Source organism: Canis aureus, chromosome 3 (assembly GCF_053574225.1).
Source record: "Canis aureus isolate CA01 chromosome 3, VMU_Caureus_v.1.0, whole genome shotgun sequence".
Classification (NCBI taxonomy): domain Eukaryota; kingdom Metazoa; phylum Chordata; class Mammalia; order Carnivora; family Canidae; genus Canis; species Canis aureus.
Window position 1 is genome coordinate 81533337 of NC_135613.1, and position 15946 is coordinate 81549282.

At 45.1% G+C, this 15946-nt stretch overlaps 1 protein-coding gene across 1 annotated transcript in view; it reads right to left on the reverse strand.

Moving 5' to 3' along the window:
- KIRREL3 (kirre like nephrin family adhesion molecule 3) overlaps nucleotides 1-15946 on the reverse strand; it is a 539444-nt gene that overhangs the window by 438565 nt on the left and 84933 nt on the right. The gene's annotated exons all lie outside the window — the stretch shown is intronic.

Here is a 15946-nt window from a genome sequence, read left to right on the forward strand (position 1 = left end):
TAATTTCACTTCCTTTAAAAATGGTGATGGGGTTATCTCTGATGTCCCCAAACGTCCATCATGCATTTATTTTATCTAGCTTAGTGCTAGGTGGCAATTAGCAAAGGTAACACTAATTAGGTTTTACAATGTAGTATGTGTCCCTCTAAACTTAAGTCATAGCATTTTAAGCTTCTAATGATTGCAAGGTCATTTTGCTATTCTTCATAATAGCAGGGATGCTAATGAGTATATTTGGTATGCATGGGAATGCCCCTGTTTCCTCTTGGGGCTTATTAGCATTTATTGGGGACACTTTACTTAATTTGTTGCTGAGCTCATGCCTTAAATGGAACCAGTGAACCAGCCACCTGAAGGGCTAGGAGTGAGATCGACCCTCTCTAAGGCCAGGCTCTCTGGGTTATTGCTAGAAAATCATTTGTTTTTCCCTGGACTTGGAAGCCTCCCATCCTTTTTACCCAATTGCCTTGGCTGGCCAACTTTCTTTTTTTTAAATTTAAAAAAAATTTTTTTTTTTTTGGGCTGGCCGACTTTCATCTCCCACCTCCAAATGCACTTAAACTTGCTTCTTCTCGATTAGAAAAAGATCATATTATTAAACTAGGTATGTTATAAGTACCTTCACGTCCATAGTTTCATGTTTCCATTATGCGGTCAGCATATTTTGGGATGTATTTGCTGAAATGGAGTTTCTGCTTCCGAAACTGTAAGCTCTTGGGAGGCAGAATGTGAGCCCACTAGCTGGTGTCTGTAAGCTGCTACCCCCGGCCCACATGTGGCTCAGCCACATGTGGTTCTGGGTGGGCTTTTGGATACTGCTGTAGATAAAGGAATGGTGGAGATGTCAATGATGAGGTACAAGCAGCCTGCTGAGCAGAAATCTCCCCAGGTTCAGTCGAAAGACATGACAAAACATATTTCATGCCCCAACCATCATGTTGGGGGTGACCTCAGGACGAGGTGGTTTTGAGAGACACTGGTGAGCATCAGCCTTCCTGTCTTCATTCTATGGGAGTGAAGGGAGTGATGAAATGAGAGGTATATGCACTACCTGGAGAAAGCTAAGTTGTCTTAATTTCTTTAGTCACTTGGTGAGTGTCTATCCCGGTGTGGGAAGATCTCCATCTCCTGAGATTACTTTCCAGGATGGGGAGACCATAGCAAGCAGCCAATGCCCTAACTGATTCTTTACTTTTTTTTCCTGAAGATTTTATTTATTTATTTGAGAGAGAGAGAGAGAGAGAGAGCAAGGGAGCACACGAGCAGGAGAGAGGGAGAAGCAGGTTCTCCACTGAGCAGGGAGCCTGATGTGGGGCTCGATCCCAGGACCCGGGGACCATAACCTGAGCCGAAGGCAGATGCTTAATTGACTGAGCCACTCAGGCGCCCCCGATTCTTTACTTTTAATCATGTGAAGTCAAATTTAGGTTATAGCCTGACCTCAGTGGGGTACAGGGGACTCCTGCAGGGAGTGATGCTTCAGCTGAGCTCTGAGGGATGAGTCAGGATTCCAAGACGAACACGGAGGGAAGGGCAGTCTTGGTAGAGACAGAGTAGCAGGGGTGACGGTCCCAGGACAGAAAGTAGCAAAGAGCTGAAAGAACAAGAGGACGGTGGCTCTGGGAGCTTCCGTCCGGTCAGGCTGGGGTTGGACCATGCAGAGCTCTGCAGGCCATGCCACAGACCTCCATGTGTGTCCTTGGCCATGGGTGGCCCTGAAGGATTTCAACAGGACAGTGACATGATAACTTATGCCCTTCCTATAATATTTTCCTGACCAGTGATCATATGAGCTCTCGAGTGTTCTAGGTACTAACATAGGAGTCATTTTACCCACCAAAAGTGTGAGATATATTAAGATTATTCATAATATGCTCCATTTTCTGGGAATGTGCAGGGTGCAGGACTCCAAGGCACTCTGTAAGAATCAACAGATCAGCACAGGGGGAAAAGGAGTTTTTTTTTTTTCTTTATAAAAAAATTTTTATTTCTTTATTCATGAGAGACACAGAGAGAGGCAGACACACAGGCAGAGGGAGAAGAAGCAGGCTCCCTGTGGGGAGCTCGATGCGGGACTTGACCCCAGGACCCCGGGATCACAACCAGAGCCAAAGGCAGATGCTCAACCACTGAGTCACCCAAGGCATCCCCAAAAATAAGCTTCTGAAAAGTCATTCCTGGCGACAGACATTCTCACGTGTGGCAGCTTGTTCCTCGCAGACAGGCTGCTGGAAGAGGGGGGAGGAAGCAAGGATCCTCCTTGCAATGCTGTCTCACAAGGCCCTGGAATTTTCTTGGTGTCCCTTTAAGGGTACTTAATGCCAGATCATGAAACGGAGAGATTAGTCCCAGGTCTCAGACGGAGGAAGGGACTGAGTTATGACTCTGCTAGTTACTGAAAACCTATGTGAGTAGAGCGCTGGGTTCTCCAGTTCTCTAGCCTCTGGAGCAGTTGGGGGTGGGGGTGGACATTTGTTCCTTCACTGCCCTAAGCCTCCTTTTTACTGTCATTCTGAGCCTGATACAGAGCTCATTCTGTCGGGAGTCTCGGCGGCCACATGGCCCTGCTGCCCGCGTTGGGCAGGCGGCCTCAGGCCCCAGGCACTAAACGCCCCTTGCAGTACACACTTAATATGACATAAAGAGAAGAAACTGCGGTGGCTTTGTCACTAGAGCGAATGGCACATTCTCATAGCCAGATAATGTAAAAATAAAGTGCATTTGTAATAGACAACAAAAGGATTATCCCCCATTCATTTCAAAGCACCCTTCATTCCACTCAGGGATTACATTTCTCTTTACTTATCTTGCAAATAGTTTTTTTCTATTCTTGTTTTCTCTGAAGAGCACATGCACGGCTTATGGCAAATAGAAAATGTAGCTGGGCTGTTTTCAAGGCAAGGCGACCATTAATCACGGAGAAGTCATTCTCCAGGACACTGCGGGCCCTCTAATCCACTGCCAGGTAGTTGCCTATCTGAGAAACCAACACGGCACCATCCAAGGCAGACCTGCCCCTTGGCTTGTCTGCAAGGAGGAGGCTGATCCCCTGGCAGGAGCAGCACGTGCAAGCCAGGCTGAGCTGGTCAGGAGGCTTCTCACAGTCCCCTCAAGGTTAGGTTGGGGGCCCTGACGCAGGCTTCATGGCTCTCCTTCACCTTCGCTCCACGTACCCGTGTCTGTCACAGAACCTAGGCCAGGCAAGCTTTTTAAAGACTTCTGCTGTTCACCTGGAATGGAGAAAACATCAAACATCCAGAAGGCAGAGCTGAGGGCCCTCCCAGGGGATGGGACCCCGGCTCCGAGGCCTTGGGGAAGCGGAGAATGTAAGGCCTGGCCCCTCTGGGCTGCAGTGCCCACGTCCAGTGCAGGGAGACCGCATAGCTGGGGAGGCTCCAGGGCCTTCTCGGAGCCTGGGCAAGGGGCAGCGTGACCCCGCATTCACCCTGGCCACCTCTGACACCAAAGGTCTCATCTGTGTAACTGTTTGCCGCCTTAGGTCTTATCCAAATACATGTTGTCCTTTCTCATGGCTCGCACCCTTGGCTAACCCAATCACACCTGCACCCCGCGAGCGGAAGCTACTGGAACAGGAGCTGCCTGGCTTTGGCCTGATGTTGCAGACCCTGCTGGTCAGCTCTCCAAGCCTGCGTGGTCATGGGGCACCCGGGAGCAGGCGGTCAGGGAAGCACCTGTTTCCCTAGATACAGCGCCCAAAGTGTCTGCCTGGATTTTTGTTTTGTAAAAATTTTATTTACTTATTTGCTAGAGAGAGAGAGAGAGAGAGAGAGAGAGAGAATGCGCAAGGGAAGCAGCAGAGGCAGAGGGAGAAGCAGGCTCCCTGCTGAGCACAGAGTCCAACCTGGGGTTTGATCCCAGGACCCTGAGATCATGACCTGAGTTGAAGGCAGATGCTCCACCGACTGAGCCCCCCCAGGTGCCCCCCAAGCGCCTGCCTTGTGCTGAACTCCCTCAAACAGGCTGCCCCAACCTTTTGTGTCTCAATGTCTTTCTTCCCTGCTCTTGCAACTCCCCAAGTGACTGACGAAGAAAGAAAACGATCTCCCGAATGTGGACTGCAAACACCACCACCGCCAAACCTACTCCTCTGCTTGGCCATAGTGGGTTTGCTGAGCGCAGGGCCCCGCTGGGAAGAACAGGGGCTTGGGCGCAGGCCCAGTGGGTGCAGGAGGGAGGCTGCTCAGTGCTCCCACCCAGGGTCCCATGGAATCCCTGGTGAAAAGGCTCATGGTGGACTGTGGGTGGACCATGGGGGGTAGATCACACAGTTCAGGAAGGACCAGAAAGCCTTGGAGGAGATTAAAAGCCTCCCCCAAGTGTTCTCAGCTTCTGGAACAAAGACAACAAATGACCGTGCAAACCACTGGACCTCAGTCCACCTGGAGCTTTAGAGCGTGCCTTTCATGCAGCCAAGTCCTCCCCACCCGAACCTCCCCCGGCTGCCAGTGGGAAGGAGAGGGAAACCCCGTGCGGCGACAGAGGGTTAAAGTCACAGCCTCCTCCCGTTTGTGTATAACAGGCCCATTAGGGTGTTTTTATTTCTCCTCTCTCCATGCTGCACAATGCCACATCAAAAATACATTTGCAGTGGAGCTTATTTTCTGAAGATGGATAATTTGGTTAAATCTCTTCCACTGTGATTTCCTCTCTAGTTTCAGACGAGCAGCGGTACAACATGCAGCGGCAGAAGCCCATTTTATTCTCATGAAAAAGAACTTAATGACCCTCTGATATAAAATTGATCCTCTGATAAGATGGCACTTGTGGGCCACTTCGACAGAAACGTTAAACCAAGCGAGTGTGCCCATATCCACTGATGGATGACACCTCGAGATGCAGCTGGGATGGGCAGGCCGTGTCGTTGCCTCTGCTCAGGCAGGGGGAGGAGATGCTCGGGTTGTCAAGCCTCTCAGACACTACTGGGTTCCCCATGTCCTACAGAAACTGAGCTGTCCTCAGGAGGCCCTGCAGTTCACACAGGTTGGGAAGCTCCAAGAGTTGCCTTATGAAGCCAAGCATTTTATTTCAGGCATCCCTGGATGCTATTTGAGTAGTAATGAGGAAAATGAAAATAATGATGAAAGGCTGCTGTGTACCAATTAGGTTAGCAAGGATTACAGAAGTGGGGGATGGATGCCAAGGGTCCGTGAGCACGTGGGGAACCTGGCACCTTTGAGAACTGATGGCAAGGATGTAAACTGAGCAATTATTTTAGAATATACCTGGCAATACCTAATAAAATCAGGTATCTGAAGATGCAAAAATCTTATCCAGTGGTATGAATGCCAGAATTGTCAAATAGTTTCATGGGAGTGGAAAATGGACTAGAAGCCACCTAGAGATCCAACAAAAGGGAATGGCTAAATAAAACTTTGTTAATACATCAATTAGAGACAATAACCGGGTAAAAATCTAAACATATGAACAATTCTTAAAAGCAGAGCTGGGTGGAAGAAGAAGCAATTATATATATATATATATATATATATATATATATATATATATATACACACACACTACATATATATATGTTGTGTATATATATATATAGTGGAGTGTTATTTAGGGAAGTTAGTCATTCACATAGAAAATGCTACATATTTTGCATTTGTTCATATATTTACATGTATTCAAAGACTATGTCAAGCATAGAACAGTTGCCTGCAGGAAGGAGAAGGGACATAGGTATGAAGACCAGAGACAAAGGTAGAAAAATCTAGAGCAGAGAGTTTTTAGATGGGTGATAATGTGCCATAAGCTGAGAAATACAATTAACCCAAGTCTTTGCAGCTTACATTCAATTTAAAAATAGCACATACCCCCCCCCACCCCAAATAGCAGATACCTTACAACACAGAGTAAATACCAATATAAATGGTGGTTCTGATGGCTACAATCCAGGATCACTTTTTTCAACTGTCCTCTAAATCTATGTATCTGGTCCATCAGTGGGGATGCTAGGAGATGAGGGGATTCAAAAGCAGGTGGACATCCTCTCCCTTTCCTGAGCTCCCTGTGAGTGAGGTAATAAAGGCTAACAGTAGGTAAAAGGTCAATTAGAGACAATTAAAAACCAACTGACCCACCAAGATGGAAAAAAAACAACAGAAGCACTATACTATTGTAGAACAGAGATTTCCTGTATATATATATGGCTCTGATTTGGGAAGTGCACTGACTTTTTGACTTGGGTGTAATGATCACCTGGAAATACTGATAAAAAACAGGAACCTGTCTGAATTCTTTATAGGCTTTCACTCTTTGCAGACATGAAGACAGCCAAGTAGAAGGAGGTCAGCAGTTATTTGCACTTGTGAAAATGTGACCCAGTAACCATTAAACACAAAATCTCTGATAATAACAGGGGGGAAAAGTGTCACTTATCCTGACAAAGGAAAGGAAGGAGTTAGAAGTCAGATGTGGAACAGTGAACGCTTCCTGTTCCTGGAAATATAATGGTGCCTACTTTTCTCCCCCCACTAACCAATTGCAAGAATGCAGTGAAAGACAAAACTTCCTCAAAGCTGGATCACCTTCAACCTTTGGAAAACCATGACATTCTCACCAACTGGTGTATCCAAGCAGAAGAATCCTAGGGCTGAGGTTCCAGAAGCAACGGTAGGGAAAGGTGCTACCAAGCAAAGGGTTGAGCAGGGATGTTGATTAAGCCTAAGGCTAATGAAACAGCAGTCCCTGATCTATAACATTTGGATACATCATTTAGTTCACAGGTGATCCCCAAACCTGGCCCCAAATGTGTCATGGAGACCTGGTGGCAGAGTTTTTTTTTACATACTAGAACAGAAAAAATGAGCAAGTAGGGGCCCCAGAAGTAGTCACAGACATATAGCATCTTCTTAGAGACACTCCCAGAGCACAAACCTCCTACAAAGTTATAACCACTCTTCAGTTTTTGCAGATTCACTGGTAGAGAGAAGCAACAATGAGTCATATTAATTGCTTGGTGGCTGGTGCTTTGTAAAAGGAATAGTCGTTTGATAGATCATTTTCTCTACTCTTCAAACCAGTTGTTTTGCACAGTGGAGACACACTGCTAGAGTCAAGGGGCTAAATGCAAGCGTATCTGTTCCCATGTGTGCAAACACAGAGTTCTCATGCGCCTGATGTATAGCAAGTAGCTAAATACCAGAACACCACTCCTTTGGTTACCCATCCTTGCATTCTTAAAACCCAAGAGCCCTCCATCACTGATGATTGGGGGACAGTGGACTCAGCTGGGGTCCAGAACTACGCAAACAACTTGACTGCAGGGTCCTTATATGTGGAAAATGTACAGAAGCAGAGGAATAGAAATGACAAAAAAAAAAAAAAAAGCATACTGCAAGTCTGTCGATGGCGACCTGACAGGAATGCACATTCATCTTCCTATAATGCACTCCCACTCCCTTCTGCAAAGGGTTAAACAGAAAAGTAATTAAACAATGATTTCTTTATAAGTGCTGGACTTCTGAGGCCTGTTTTCTCTGTTGGAAAAAAAAATAGATTTAAGATAATGGCCCTATTCTCCTTAGAATAAATTAAGCTCAGAGATAAAGAATTCCATTACTAATGCCTTTCAGCAAAGCCCAGGCATCCTTTAAAGTCAAACTTTAAAGTATAATGTGCCGTGATCTTGTTGAAATCTTTCCTGTAATGATATTTAAGTGATGGGCAAGGGTATCAATGGTTCAGGCGAAGTATTGATTGTATATCTTCAGGGCTGTCTGAGCTCTTTCAGAGTATTCTGTTGGAGGGAATGCACTGCACTTATTTAAAGGCGCTTTCAAAATAGTCACAGGGTAAGCGGAGCCACTGCTTTTACTTGGGAGCTGTAGGGAAAGAGGGCGGGTTGGGAGAGGTAGAGGACAAGAAAGGAACCCGGAAGAACCTCAATATGGAACTCAGGGACAGAGACCAAAATCTGGAACCAAGAACCGGGATCCAGGATATTGGCTCAAACCAGGACACAGGACCTGCTTCTAGTTACAGAGTCTTTTTAGTGTTCTGCTCTCATCATTTTTATCTTCTGTGGGAAGAGCTGACAAAGGGCTCATTGCCACCCTTGCGGCGAGAAGCTGTCCCCTTTCCCTTGGGGAGGAGTGGCTTCTTGAAGAGGAGACAGTTCAGTTGCTAGTCTGGATAATGTGCAGTCTCAGCAAATGCAGCCCCATTCTCTTGGGAAGCAGCATGAAGAGTCAGGAGGATCCCAGGGACAATTCAATTAGTAATGAAATAGGATAGTGACCAGAGGAAGAATGGGGGATGGCTGGGGACAGTCATGACTCTGCAAGGGAACCTCTTCATGGGGCTAAAAGCCCTTGATACCACACCTGATCATGAGAACCACAGCCCTTCCTAGTGAAGTCACAACCTGAGTGTCTGAAGCCACTGTCTATGATGCTCACAAGAGGATGACTGGCCCCAAACATGGATTTGTAATTTCAATTCATCTCCCTTACGGAACTGTAATCTCGAGTGACCCCCCTACCCCACCGTCCTCCAAGAATCAAAGAAACAACCAATGAGTTTACCTGGTCCTGGTGCCATCCTAGAGTTTATAGCTCAAGTGAACCCCACTGGTTGACAGCTGGCTTCTGGGACCCCTACTGCAGTGTGAAATATCTCATGAGTAGCAGAGCCTCTGCAGCCTTCTTTTCTTCCACAGCACAGTGAATAACACCCTCCAGTGGCCCAGCAGTCTGGCCTACAGTGCACATCCTGGACTCTGGGTATCACCCTTTGGTCAGGAACACCCACAGAACCTTGTTCTGGTGGCATGACCATGGTGGAACATGCAGAGGGCTTTGGGTCCTCTTGGCCAACCACCTATTCCACCTAAAGGTACGGTGGCTGACACTGGCTAGGGAACACCCCTGTGTAGACGGGTCTAGATAATGGACGAAGAGACTCAATTCCTGGGCAGATGAAAGAGATTTTTGTGTCTTTACTAGAGTAGAAGGGGTTCCTTCCCATTGCTCAAAATTTTCTGGCTCACTCTTAGTTGGATTCTTTGGATAGAATTATTCTATTTGAAATAGGTACGCTCACACAGACACACACACACACACACATAGTATTTACATAATGTGATTTGCTCACAATTTTAAACTATGTATTTTTTATGCAATGGGTTTATAAAAGGGAATTTAAAAGAATGTGCTCATAACTATACCACCCCAAGGGGGCAAATTCTTTAAACAAACATTTGTTTGGTGCTTGCTCAGTTGTCAGGTAAAGTGCTAATTCCTGTGGATACAGAAGGGAAAGGCATACTTTTCCTTACGAATCCACAATCTATTGGGGCAGGTGAGCGAGAAAACGGAAATGGTGTAGTGTGGGAGGAAGTGGATGGAAAGCTGGGCAAGGAGCAGCACACAGTTTCCTTCCAATATTCTGCACAGAAAAATCTAGTTCTAATTACGGAGGAGATGCAATTTAGTGTTATGTTTTCCTCCAACCTGTGTCTGAATCACATTTCTTTTGGAGGATATGTGGATGTGACTTCCTTCTCTCTTTGCATTAAATAAACAGAAATCTGGTTACCGAAATGCTACCATCCAACGTCTTTGCTATATTTACTTCATTCCTTCATTCGAATAATAATCTTTTAAAAAAGAAGCCCAGGATTCTTTGACCTTGTGAAATAAGCAAAAAATAGTACCAACATTCACCCAGCAACATATTTTACTTCTGCTCGTTGGCTCTTGCTTGTCTAATTATTCGAAAAAGAATAGCTATGGTAAAGCACCCTCTTATCGGCAAATATGCTTTTGATTTAAGAAATTATTATAGAAAAATGCTGGAAGCCTTGTAGTCATCTTTGCTATATTTAGAGGGAAAATAACATCCCTCTACAATTACCTTTGGTATGAGGTTTATACACTCATGTTTTTCTTTTCTTTCTTTCTTCTTCTTCTTCTTTTTTTTTTTTAATAAACTTGTTTTTCTTCCCCCCCCGCCCCGGGTTAACAATGCAAGGATCATAGTTGCACGATTGTTAAGAGGCCACTCAAACTCCACCCTCGGTAGATACAGTGTCTGTGGCAATGTTTAATTACAGATTAAAATTGAGGAATTGAATAATTGAGGTTGCTAATGAATTTGAAAACTCAGCAAAGCAAGGAGAGCTGAGCATTTTTCTGGCCTTGCTTTTCTTTCGTTGTCTCTCTTCTCATTTCCCCCTATAATCACGTTTCTGACCTTGACTGCTGGGTTTATTACTACTCATAACCCTGGCCTCAGTGGAAACAAAAAAGCTGTAGCCTCTTTGCTGAGCTCCTGAAGTCATTCAGTCTATTGGATTTATGACATGTTCAAAAGGTTGCAACTGCAGGTGGCTGGCTGGCAATTATGAAAATGAGATACGTTGGACCACCAACGCTTCCCAGAGGCAACTTAATAGGTCGACATTACAATGGATGCTGCTGATTAAAGATAGAAGAAGATGGTCCCAAAAGAAAGAAAATTCAATATACCCCAAGTCATACTGCCATCTCCTCCAGAGAGACTGGATTATTTGGGCATCTTGCTTGGTGGGCTTGCATTGGCTTTCGGTGCCCAACCATAAGCGCAGTCCCTTGGTTCACCCTGGAACAAAACGGATCCTCCCCAAGGTGACCCTATGACCCTGGCCTGGGTAAGCAGCATATTTCCAACCTGGCGTGGAGGTAATGTTCAAGCAGGGATTTTCACATTGTGAGAGGGCTGGATTATAAGACCCTGAAAGTCTTTTGCTATGATTTGATGAAGACAGCAGTGAGCAAACTGCCTGGCTTTAAGAGGACCATACCTTTTGGAACCTCTTTTTGATACAAAGGTAAAGCTTTTAGGACTATTTTTATCAAGTGGACATTGTACTTTGGATGATACATTTCAAGCTTCATTTGGCACAAAATCTAGGTGGTTTAAATCAACATTCAAGGTAAATGTATGCATCTTAATGGCCAAAAGCCCCCATGCTTGTGATTATTTGATATTTTGCTGTTGCTGGTTAAATTGTGCCTTGATATTTACTGCAGTTCCAACTCCAATCAGATTGGTTACTGGTAGGGATATTACAGCTGATAAAAGAGACCAGGTCTGGAGCAACATCAATGTAGCTGACTTTTGGTCACGAAACCTTTTATGAATAAGGGGTCATTCCTAATAACATGTCCTTAGAATTTCCTAACCACACTTCTTAGCTCAGCTGCTGACAGCTTTCTACTGATGACTTTAAATATATGTTTTTGACAGCAGGCAAAGAAATAATCTGTTTTAAGACTATTCCTACTTGGACCCAGAAAATCTGTCCCCTGCCACTGCTTAGCACATCTATAGCTTGGGGGAAAAGGGGTAAAGAGAGGAGGCATGCATAATGTACATATTTAATCTTGCCTTATCTATTTTCATTCCATGTTCACTCAATATTTGTAACATTCTCTTTGCGTCTGTAAGCATCAGTGCTATCCCTCTGAGACATTAAGACCCCAGAGAATAGAAACTATGAAATGTTCTTTGAAGGTGTCTAAGACAGCTCCCAATATAGCTAGAATTACATAATAAATATTTGGCTATAGATGATGGTGATGATGCTATGATGATGAAGAAATAGTAAGTAACCTAGAAACCCATCTTCAGCTGGATGTGTTTGAGGCAATGCTTCAGGGAAGAAAATAACCTGGGGGAGTCTACATCATTCCCTGGTTTGGCAAAAAGGACAGTATTAGGCTTCATGGCTATGAAGTGTCCTGAAGGCAGCAACCCTGTATCATTCATAAAGGTTCTACTGATGCCACCCTGCTCAGCTTGCAGAAGAAGATGAAGGCTTGACTCAGAGTGCTTTCTCCTTGAAAGCAGGACTTGGCTTCCAGTAAACTGCCAAGAGCAGGTGGAGAGGGGAGGGCGGGGAGGTGCTAATGTTTTTACCTGAGACTCCAAACCAGGTATACTGGCTTCCTATAGACAAATGCAAAATCTCTAACTTTCAACTGCCCTGTTTTCTCATTTTCAAAATAGCACCATGGGGTAAGTGGCCCTAGAGAACCGCAATTCATCAACTCAGTTGAGAATCACATGCTAAGTAGGTGCTTCCATAATTCTCTTTTTCATGGAGATTCCAAAACCTAGGAAAGAATGTGTGGCATTTACTGTTCATTGCTCAGGGGCCAGATGGTAGGGAGAGTGTCTTTCTTTAGAGGCCTTATCAGACCCATCCCACGTGTGACGTGCAAGCGTATTAAAAGCCTCATCTCATGCACTGGATTGGCATGTGCTTCAGTGTGCTGAAAGGCATCTCTCCATTGTCTAACCTGTATGGATGTGAACCCATAACAAAACAAACCCCAGAGAATGTACATGAAATGGAGTTGTCGCGCACCTCCTTGGCCTGACAGGGAGCCCTACCTGCCGACTGTCAGTCCAGGCTGGGTGGCTAAGGAGTGCACTGGTGAGTGGCTGCAGTGGGGTGTGTGACTCTCCAACGTGCTCTAGAGGGGCCCTTGTCCACACCTAACAGGTGCAAAATTCCTGGTACAACGGAGCAAGTGGGGAGACAAAACAGGCTGACAGGCAGAGCGACTCTGTTTAGGGCTTGTACACAAAGTTGTCAGTTCAGGTCTGCGGGTCAAAAATCATTTCATCTGCTAAACCAGATACTTTGTAGAACAAAATGCTAGGCCAACTTCAAGGCTGGGAGGTGCGCAGAGCCCTGGGCTCCACTTATGCTGCTGTGGGCTTCTCCCTGATCCTCTCACTGCAGACCCTGGCCCTCTTTCTCCCCATGCTCTCTGTTTCCTTTAAAGACTGTTTGACAGACCCTCTTTCTGCTGCTGACCACTGGAGAGGCAGGAGGTTCAAAGACGTGACTCCCAGGCTCTGAAATCAGTTATCCTGCCACGCACACATGGCTGTAGAGGTGCTTTTCCTTGGTGGTGTTAATTTTGTTAAAGAGAAGCATGTGAAAAGGTAGGGAGGAGTGGGAAAAGAACCTAGATACTTAAAAAAAATTTAAAAAAATAAAGAAAGAGAACCCAGATCTTTAGTATTTTATCAGTAGAGGGAAACTGAGGCCCAGAGAAGGAGATTACTTCCAAAGAGATGAGTTGTAGACCCTACGAGATGGCAAGGACCCGAATAATGATTTCTTTGCTCCCTTGACCAGTAACTTGGATCTTCTTCCCGCAGATAAGTTTATGCAGATTATCCTGCCCCAGGAATCAGGTGGGGTTTTTGTTTGTTTGTTTGTTTGTTTATTTGTTTTATTTGCTTCAAATACCATTTCCTTTCACTGTTTTGAGCACTTTGGGGAGCGTTATATTCACTAATAATCAGGAAGAGTATTAAAAAAAGAAGATGTGCGTCGCACACATTACAAAACAAATGAGATCCTGAAGTTGACAATCCCTTCGGACCTTGAGGCTCTCGGGGGCAGCCCCCCAAGATGAGGCAGCTCTTGGCTTCCTTCTGGTGGGTCTGCCTCACTGTGGATTGCTCTGCCCTTCTAGTCAGAGTGGTTTGACTGAACCCCCCCCCCCCAATCTTCTGCTTCTGAGTTATTCTGTTCGACAGAGGAAAAGCACGAAGGAAGGTTCATCACTTGGACACCCAAAGGGAAGAGGAAGCAAACCTAAGAAGGAATCTGGAGTTCCCTTGTCTTGTACAAATGCAGGTACCTTTCTCACGCATGAGTATCACTCCACGTGGTGCCTGGCACGCAACCAACAAATGAATGCATCAGGAAATGGTGTGACCATTGCTACTGCTTTGAGGGCACTTGACTGCGACCTGGTCAAAATGTGAAACCACCTCTCTTCCAGCAAGAAATGTTCCTCAAACTCTTTCCCTAGACATGGAAAGAGGGAGCCCGTGCTCCCCATGCCTCCCACGTCTGCCAAAGATGCCCTCAACACGGTGCTACCTCCTGGGGTGGGGGAGGAGGGCCTGTCTGCATTTTATCAAATCATCATCTGTGTCAAATATAGTTATGAGTCTTTTTACCAAAGAATATCAGAGTTTTCTGGTATTCTTTTAGCACTCTGTGCCAGCTGCAAAAGAGAGGAAATTGAAATGGAAGGTCATTTCCAATGGCACATAACACACTGAAATATAAGAAAAAGACATCTTGCAGATGCCAGGCCAGGTATTTCGCTAGAAGGACAGGTTGAAAAACATAAGAGACCTTCAGTCAACAAAACTTTTTTATTTTCTCAAGATTTATTTATTTATTTTCGAGAGACAGAGAGAGATAGTTCGAGCATGTTAGGGGCGTGTGGATAGGGGTAAAGGGAGAGGGAGAGAAAGTCTTAAGCAGACTCCTTGCTGAGCACAGAGCCGGGCTGGATCTCCCCACCCTGAGATCAGGACCTGAGCTGAAACCAAGAGTCGGATGCTTCATGACTGTGCCACCCAGGAGCCCCCAGCCCCATCCCTCTTGAAGGTGTCTGCACTGCTCCTCTCTCTGCCTGGGATGCTCTCCCCCCAAGTGTTCGCAGGGCCTGCTCACTCTGTGTCTTCAGACCTTGACTTAGACGGCACTTTTTCAACAGTCTTTGTTGAACCACCACATATGAAATAACACAACCACCTGCAAGACCCTCCAAGCCTCTTTCCAGCCTCCAAAGCACAGAGGATCTAACCTACCAGATCTATTGTTTACTTTATCCCAATCTCCCCGTACCACCCCCTCTCCCACGACCATGTCGGTCTCATGACAGCAGGGAATCTTTGTTTCTACAGCATTCCCTCCAGTTCCCAGACACAGAATAGACATTTAAGAAATATTTACTAACTAAATGAATCTAGGTGGGCATTCCTATTGGTTGCTTCTAAATTCCTAAACACCAAAAGCTAAGGAGATCTTCGTGCAACCAAAGCAGGGGCTCTGGAGCCAGACTGCCTTGATTCAAAGCTGGGCACAATGCTTTACTTGTGGTGTGAACTTCAATAAATAACTTAACCTCTCTGCTCAGTTTTCTCATATGTAATATAGAGGAAATAACAGAGACCCTCCCATGGGATTCTTGTGAAGATTAATTATAATGATTAAGTTATGATAATTTTATTGTAACAATTTTATTATAAATTATAATAACTTAATAATTATAATTATTATAGAAGACTTACAAGAAGCATGGTGTAGGATAAGCATTTATAGAAACTGGCTATTATGAGAATTATTAAGAAAATCAAAGGCCATAAGAGAAAAGTAATCGGCTCAAAATCACTCATTCATTCATTCATTCATTCAGTAAGTTTTTGGTGTTTTTTTTTTTTTTTTTTGTAAGTAAGTATTTTTAAGTGCCTCCTATATACCAGACACTGGGGATTCTGCAACAGATTCAATAGGATAGTTCCTGCTTTTAGGGAACCTGTAATCCAAGTAGGGTAATGGATGTGAAACAAAGAGTCAGGTTAAATATATAATCACAATCTAGATGAGAGCCATGAAGGTCACCATGACCTTGAAGGACAGGAAACCTAATCCATAATCTCAAGAGGCTGAGGAGAAGTGGGAAAGCATCCTTGGAGAAATAGCATGCCTATGGAGACTGAGCATGTATGAAGGTCAAGCATACATTAGCCAAGTTTGGGCAGGGCAGGGGTGGGGTTGGAGAGGAAGGAGTTAATGGAAGTCATGGAACCCAAACTTGGCTCTCAGTCTAGAGCTTTTTATATCCCAGGACCATAGCCATGGGATTGAATGTGGGCTTCTTCACTAGCCTAACATTTCTTCAAGGCAGGAGAGCAAGGACTCTTTCATGGAAGACTGTATTACAGAAATGTCTGGTAAGTGCACCCAAGAGATGCCCACAGGGTGAAGGTAGTACCAGCTCCTTCAGCACTTGCTAAGTGCCAACTCACGGGGTGTGGCTCTGCCAACGAGAGGGTGTTCTAAGTTCAGGTAAGCACCCCCCTCATACCGCATCCAGGGGTAGTGGACAACCGG